This window comes from Anolis sagrei, chromosome 1 (assembly GCF_037176765.1).
Source record: "Anolis sagrei isolate rAnoSag1 chromosome 1, rAnoSag1.mat, whole genome shotgun sequence".
Taxonomy (NCBI): Eukaryota; Metazoa; Chordata; class Lepidosauria; order Squamata; family Dactyloidae; genus Anolis; species Anolis sagrei.
In genome coordinates this window covers 4,953,917-4,961,513 of record NC_090021.1, presented here as the reverse complement: position 1 = coordinate 4,961,513, position 7,597 = coordinate 4,953,917, and the positions used below count along the sequence as shown (strand labels likewise).

The following is a 7,597-nucleotide window of genomic DNA, read 5'->3' as shown; positions in this document are numbered from 1 at the left end:
CTGGGATTTATAGTTCACCTACAATCAGAGCATTCTGAACCCCACCAATGATAGAATTAAACCAAACTTGGCACACAGTTCTCCCATGACCAACAGAAAATACTGGAAGGGTTTGGTGGGCATTGGCCTTGAGTTTGGGAGTTGTAGTTCACCTCCGTCCAGAGAGCACTGTGGACTCAAACAATGAGAGATATGAACCAAACATGGCACTAATACTCAATATGCCCAAATACAAACACTGGTGGAGTTTGGGGAAAATAGACCTTGACATTTGGGAGTTGTACTTGCTGGGATTTATAGTTCATCTACAATCAAAGAGCATTCTGAACCCCACCAATGATTGAACTGAACCAAACTTGGCATACAGAACTCCCACGACCAACAGAAAATACTAGAAGGGTTTGGTGGACATTGGCCTTGAGTTCGGGAGTTGTAGTTCACCTACACCCAGAGAGCACTGTGGACTCAAACAATGATAGATATGAACCAAACTCTGCACGAATAATCAATATGCCTAATGTGAACAGCGAGCCCCCGGTGGTGCAGTGAGTTAAAGCACTGAGCTGCTGAGCTTGTTGATCGAAAGGTCGCAGGTTCGATTCCGGGGAGCGGTGCGAGCTTCCGCTGTCAGCCCTAGCTTCTGCCAACCTAGCAGTTCAAAAACATGCAAATGTGTGTAGATCAATAGGTATCACTCCAGCAGGAAGGTAACGGCGCTCCATGCAGTCATGCCTGTAATAAGAAATTAAATGTGCAAATTTGATAAATGTGAATTTAAAATGATGTGTGTGAATGAATGGAAGAATGGAAGGATGTATGGATGGACCTAATAATTTTGGAGACACCAGTATAATATTAAGGCCTGCAATGACTAACTACCTGCTTGCTGCTTTGTGATTAAAACCTGCTAATGAGATCTGAAGAGTAAACTGTGAGAAGAACTGGGACAGTGATAAAGGAAATGTTTGCAGCCTTCCTTATGTTAAGAAGGAAGTCAACATAAGATCAGCACCAATCAAGAAGATCAACATCTGGCCAGGAAACTGAGATGGAGCCAGGATGGAAGATGTCTATCATTAATTTACAACTTTGGGACGACATCAACAGAATTTTCCTATAAAAGACTCAGGCTAATAATGCTCAAATTGTGGCAGACCTGAGGAGTCTGGTCCACTCGCCATGCTCTGCTCCATGGGAAGGACAGAGGTGGTGTATTCGGAGAGTGTCAGATATGCTCTGGGAAAGCATGATTCTGGACACTTTGAGGCTTCTTTCTCAAGGGAAGAGGAAGAAGTGTGCTTTTGGAGTCTTGGATTTTGTGCAGGGAGTCAGGTTCTGTTGTACGGAAAACAGAGATCTGGCCCTTGGCATTGTTCTTAGGGGAAAAAGTTTTGGCATCTCGGCGTTTTGAAGTTTTGGCATTATGGAATTTATGGAACTATGTGTTGGCAGGCTGCAGGAAATCAGGGTCTGGCCTTACAGGTGCTTCTCCAAGGAGGGAGAAAAGGATATGGTAATATTTGGATGCATGTGGATGAATGCATGTACATGTGTGAGAATGCTGAGTGAAAACGTCATTCCCCTTTGTTTGTTTGTTAACCAATGCAATTGTGAATCCAATGTAGTTGCATAAAATCTGTCTGTCTGTCTGTCCAATGTCATTCTTTGTCTAAATGTTTTCTGTAATCTGATATATCTTCTCATGCTGGAAATTGCAATAAAAAGAACCTATGCTTCAAAGTTATTGAAAAGTCATTCATAACATGCCGGCCACATGACCTTGGAGGTGTCTACGGACAACGCTGGCTCTTTGGCTTAGAAATGGAGATGAGCACCACACCCCAGAGTCAAACATGACTGGCCTTAGTGTCAGGGGACTACCTTTACCTTTACCTAATGTGAACACGGGTGGAGTTTGGGGAAAATAGAATCTCGACATTTGGGAGTTGTAGTTACTGGGATTTGTAGTTCCCTTTGGCGCCCTCTTGTGGACAAGGGAAGATTGCCCTCGCCTGGAGATTCCCATCCGCAGCCCTTTGCTGCCACCCAGTGGCCAGGCGGGGAAGCGCCCCCTTCAGCCCCAATCTCCTTCCCAATCTCTCTCTCTCTCTTCCCGCCCTTTCCTCCCGTCTCTCCAGAGACAGAAGGAGGCTCGGAGGCTCTTCCTCGGAGCGGAAACCGGGAAGGAAACAGGCAGAGAAGGGAAGGCCTGGCTGCGCCTGCGCACAACGGAGTCCCAAAGGGAGGGAGGCAAGAGGACACGCGGCGTCCCCTTTAAAGATGCAAATGAGCCCCGCCAGAAGGCGGCCAATCAGGAGCGCGGCTGTTGAGGGGTGACGTCACTGCAGGCCCCGCCCCTTCCAGCCCGGCCGCCATTTTCCCGGAAAAAGTCTCGTTTGGCGCCCAGGGAAGCTTTTTTCTCCTTTGATCCGGTTGGATTCTCTATTTTAAGGTTTGTATGTATATAGATCTGTGTCTATCTGTTAATATATCCTAGCTTGGCAATCTGAGGAAGGCCTTGTTTGTTTTGTGGGGTGAGGGGGTCCCATTTAGTTAATTAGCCACACTCTGGATGAGCCGCTCCCTATGAGGAGCGGCTTAAGGAGCTGGGCATGTTTAGCCTGAAGAAGAGAAGGCTGAGAGGAGGTATGATAGCCATGTATAATAAATATGTGAGAGGGAGCCACAGGGAGGAGGAGGGAGCAAGCTTGTTTTCTGCTTCCTTAGAGACTAGAACAAGCCCTATGAGGAGCGGCTTAAGGAGCTGGGCATGTTTAGCCTGAAGAAGAGAAGGCTGAGAGGAGATATGATAGCCATGTATAAATATGTGAGAGGAAGCCACAGGGAGGAGGAGGGAGCAAGCTTGTTTTCTGCTTGCTGGATGGCCCATGAGGTCTCTTCCAACTCTTTGATTCTATGATTCTAGGGAAAAGCCTGCCTTTGTTGATGAATGCGCCCATGAGGAAATACAGAACGAGCTGGGTGAACTACAACTCCCAGAATCGAGGGTCAGGCCTCCCCAAACCAGGCCTGTATGCACAGCTGGGCGTGTTGGGCCTGTGTGCCAAGTTTGGTCCAGGTTTGTCATTGACGGGGTTCAAGTGCTTTCTGGATAAGGGTGAACTACAACTCCCAGATTCCCAGGGCTGTCACCCCCAAGCCCAGCCAGTATTTACAGTTGGCCGTGCTGGCTCTGTGTGCCAAATGTGGTCCAGATATATTGTCAGCTCAGTAGAGTGCTCTCTCCATCAGGATGAACTACAACTCCCAGATGCCATAATAATCATCATCATCTTTGTATTGTCGAAGGCTTTCATGGCTGGAATCACTAGGTGCTTGTGGCTTTTTTCGGGCTATATGGCCATGTTCTAGAGGCATTTTCTCCTGACGTTTCGCCTGCATCTATGGCAAGCATCCTCAGAGGTAGTGAGGTCTGTTGGAACTAGGAAAATGGGTTTATATATCTGTGGAATGACCAGGGTGGGACAAAGAACTCTTCTCTGCTGGAGCTAGGTGTGAATGTTTCAACTGACCACCTTCATTAGTATTAGAAGGCCTGGCTGAGCCTGGGGGGAATCTTTTGTTGAGAAGTGTTAAGATGTGCCTGGTTGTTTCCTCTCTGCTGTTTTGCTGTTGTAATTTTAGAGTTTTTTTAATACTGGTAGCCAGATTTTGTTCATTTTCATGGTCTCTTCCTTTCTGTTGAAATTGTCCACATGCTTGTGGGTTTCAATGGCTTCTCTGTGTAGTCTGACATGGTGGTTGTTGGTGTGGTCCAGCATTTCTGTGTTCTCAAATAATATGCTGTGTCCAGGTTGGTTCCTCAGGTGCTCTGCTATGGCTGACTTCTCTGGTTGAAGTAGTCTGCAGTGCCTTTCATGTTCCTTGATGCGTGTCTGGGCAATGCTGCTGCGTTTGGTGGTCCCTATGTAGACTTGTCCACAGCTGCATGGTATACGGTAGACTCCTGCAGAAGTGAGAGGATCCCTCATGTCCTTTGCTGAACGTAGCATTTGTTGGATTTTCTTGATGGGTCTGTAGATAGTTTGTATGTTGTGTTTCCTCATCAGCTTCCCTATGCGGTCAGTGGTTCCCTTGATGTATGTCAAGAACACTTTTCCTCTGGGTGGATCTTCATCTTTACTCTCGTGGCTTGTTCTCGGTCTTGCAGCTCTTCTGATGTCTGAGGTGGAGTCTCCATTGGCCTGTAGAGCCCAGTTTGTCCACAACCACCATGTCAGACTACACAGAGCAGCCATTGAAATCCACAAGCATGTGGACAATTTCAACAGAAAGGAGGAGACCATGAAAATGAACAAAATCTGGCTACCAGTATTAAAAAACTCTAAAATTACAACAGCAAAACAGCAGAGAGGAAACAACCAGGCACATCTTAACACCTCTCAACAAAAGATTCCCCCAGGATCAGCCAGGCCTTCAAATGCTAATGAAGGTGGTCAGTTGAAACATTCACACCTAGCTCCAGCAGAGAAGAGCTCTTTGCCCCACCCCAGCCATTCCACAGATATATAAACCCATTGTCCTAATTCCAACAGACCTCACTACCTCTGAGGATGCTTGCCATAGATGCAGGTGAAACATTAAGAGAAAATGCCTCTAGAACATGGCCACATAGCCCGAAAAAACCCACAAGAACCTAATCATCATCTTTATTTCTACCCTGCCACCATCTCCCCAAAGGGGACTCAGGGCGGCTTACATGAGGCCAAGCCCAGTAGTGCATTACAACCAAATAAAACCAGAAGCACAGAACAAACATCACAATAAAATAAATAGAACATAAAAATACAATAAAACAATGGTGAATAAGACAATTAAAAATCAAACTATATACAGAGAGAGAGAGAGAGAGACATACACACTAGCAGTCCCCTGCCCGGCATTGCTGTGGCCCAGTCTGGTGAACTGGCTTGGGCCCTCCCAAGTTGATTTCTAATATATGTAATGTCTGGATGCTTGTGGGTAAACAGTATTTGTTGTTGTTGCTTTGTCAGTGTTGATGTGGAGATTGTCTGGCTTGCCCACTCTGGAATATGCAACACATCACTGACCTTCTTTAGGGGTCCTTTTCAAATCTATGATACTATATCTCTCTCTGTGTGAATCATATCTCTCTATCTATGGCTCTTTGTCAGGAGAGCTTTGATTACCTTTTCCTGCCCTGATGAAGGGAGTTGGATTCAATGACTTTAAGTATTATCTGTTTGTCATGGGGATTCTGTGTAGGAAGTTTGCCTCAATTCTGTCGTTCGTGGGGTTCAGAATGCTCTTTGATTGTAGGTGAACTACAAATCCCAGTAATTACAATTCCCAAATGTCAAGGTCTATTTTATCCAAAGTCCATCTGTGTTCATATTTGGGCTTATGGAATATTCATGCCAAGTTTGGTCCAGATCCATCAATGTTTGACTCCACAGTGCTCTCTGGATGGAGGTGAACTACAACTCCCAAACCCAAGGTCCACCAAACCCTTCTAGTCTTTTCTGTTGGTCATGGGAGCCCTGTGTGCCCTGTTTGTTTCAATTCCATCATGGGTGGAGTTCAGAATGCTCTTTGGTTATTTGTGAACTATAAATCCCAGCAACTACAACTCCCAAATGACAAAATAAATTGTTTGAGTAGTAGTCACTCCTTGGGTTAGTAGATGTCTTGTGGCCAAATTTGGCAGCAATTCATCAAGTGGATTTTGAGTTAATCCCACAAACAAACATTACATTTTTATTTATATAGATATAAAATATCTATATAAATGTTTATTATAAATATTTATTATAAATATATAAAAATATCTATTATAAATATATACATATGAAATGTCTATATGAATATTTACCTGATTGTTGTGGATATTTCTGTAAAAACCTTTGGAATATTTTAATGATTTTTGTCGTGCAAATATTTTCCCGAATTTTGAATGGCTCAGACTTGTTATTTCACTTGCTGCTTATCGGTTACGACAGTGTTTCTCAACCTTCTTAATTCTGCAACCGCTTAATATAGTTCCTCATGTGGTGGTGACCCCCAACCATACAATTATTTTCGTTGCTACTTCATAACTGTAATTTTGCTACTGTTATGAATCATCATGTTGTTATCCGATTTGTTGTTCATTCGTTCAGTCGTCTCCGACTCTTCGTGACCTCATGGACCAGCCCACGCCAGAGCTCCCTGTCGGCCGTCACCACCCCCAACTCCTTCAAGGTCAGTCCAGTCACTTCAAGGATGCCATCCATCCATCTTGCCCTTGGTCGGCCCCTCTTCCTTTTGCCTTCCACTTTCCCCAGCATCATTCCCTTCTCTAGGCTTTGCTGTCTCCTCATGATGTGGCCAAAGGACTTCAACTTTGTCTCTAGTCTCCTTCCCTCCAGTGAGCAGTCGGGCTTTATTTCCTGGAGGATGGACTGGTTGGATCTTCTCGCAGTCCAAGGCACTCTCAGCACTTTCCTCCAACACCACAGCTCAAAAGCATCGATCTTCCTTCGCTCAGCCTTCCCTCAGGTCCAGCTCTCACATCCGTAGGTGACTACAGGGAATACCATGGCTTTGACTAGGCGGATCTTCGTTGCCAGTCTGATGTCTCTACTCTTGACTATTATCCGATATGCAGGATGTATTTCCATTCACTGGACCAAATTGGGCACAACTACCCAATACGCCCCAATTTGAATACTAGTGGGATATTGAAGGGATTGATTTTGTCATTTGGGAGTTGTAGTTGCTGGGATTTATACTTCATCTACAATCAAAGAGCATTCTGAACCCCACCAAGGATGGAATTGAACCAAACTTATAGAATCATAGAATCAAAGAGTTGGAAGAGACCTCATGGGCCATCCAGTCCAACCCCATTCTGCCAAGAAGCAGGAATATTGCATTCAAATCACCCCTGACAGATGGCCATCCAGCCTCTGTTTCAAAGCTTCCAAAGAAGGAGCCTCCACCACACTCCGGGACAGAGAGTTCCACTGCTGAACGGCTCTCACAGTCAGGAAGTTCTTCCTCATGTTCAGATGGAATCTCTCTTGTAGTTTGAAGCCATTGTTCCACGTCCTAGTCTCCAGGGAAGCAGTAAACAAGCTTGCTCCCTCCGCCCTGTGGCTTCCTCTCACATATTTATGCATGGCTATCATATCTCCTCTCAGCCTTCTCTTCTTCAGGCTAAACATGCCCAGCTCCTTAAGCCGCTCCTCATAGGGCTTGTTCTCCAGACCCTTGATCATTTTAGTCGCCCTCCTCTGGACACATTCCAGCTTGTCAATATCTCTCTTGAGATATTGGCACACAGAACTCCCACGGCCAACAGAAAATACTGGAAGGGTTTCCCCCGCCTTGCCTGTTGCCTGCTGCTTCTGCCTGCTTTTTCCATCAGCCCACTTTAGTTGGGATTAAATGTTTACTTTTAAGATGTTGTATTATATTTGTATTGAATTGTTTAATTGGTTGTGTTGTGTTTGATAAAGAAATCACAGAGCGACAATATGTAGGGACAATAGCAATATCCTTCTTGCCATTCTCTTCTTCCATTGATGAATGGAGCTCTTGGTTTGAGGCACTTTGAAATTCTGGGTTTGATGTG

General features: G+C 45.1%; 1 protein-coding gene across 4 annotated transcripts in view; it reads left to right on the top strand.

Moving 5' to 3' along the window:
• The first annotated feature begins 2,376 nt into the window (after positions 1 to 2,376).
• Positions 2,377 to 7,597, top strand: part of LOC132782877 (zinc finger protein 135-like) — an 80,003-nt gene continuing 74,782 nt past the window's right edge. For all 4 annotated transcript variants that reach the window (XM_067473695.1, XM_067473661.1, XM_067473578.1 and 1 more), the window contains exon 1: positions 2,377 to 2,452. The gene's annotated coding sequence lies outside the window, so the exon portion shown is untranslated. The remainder of the gene's footprint in view (positions 2,453 to 7,597) is intronic.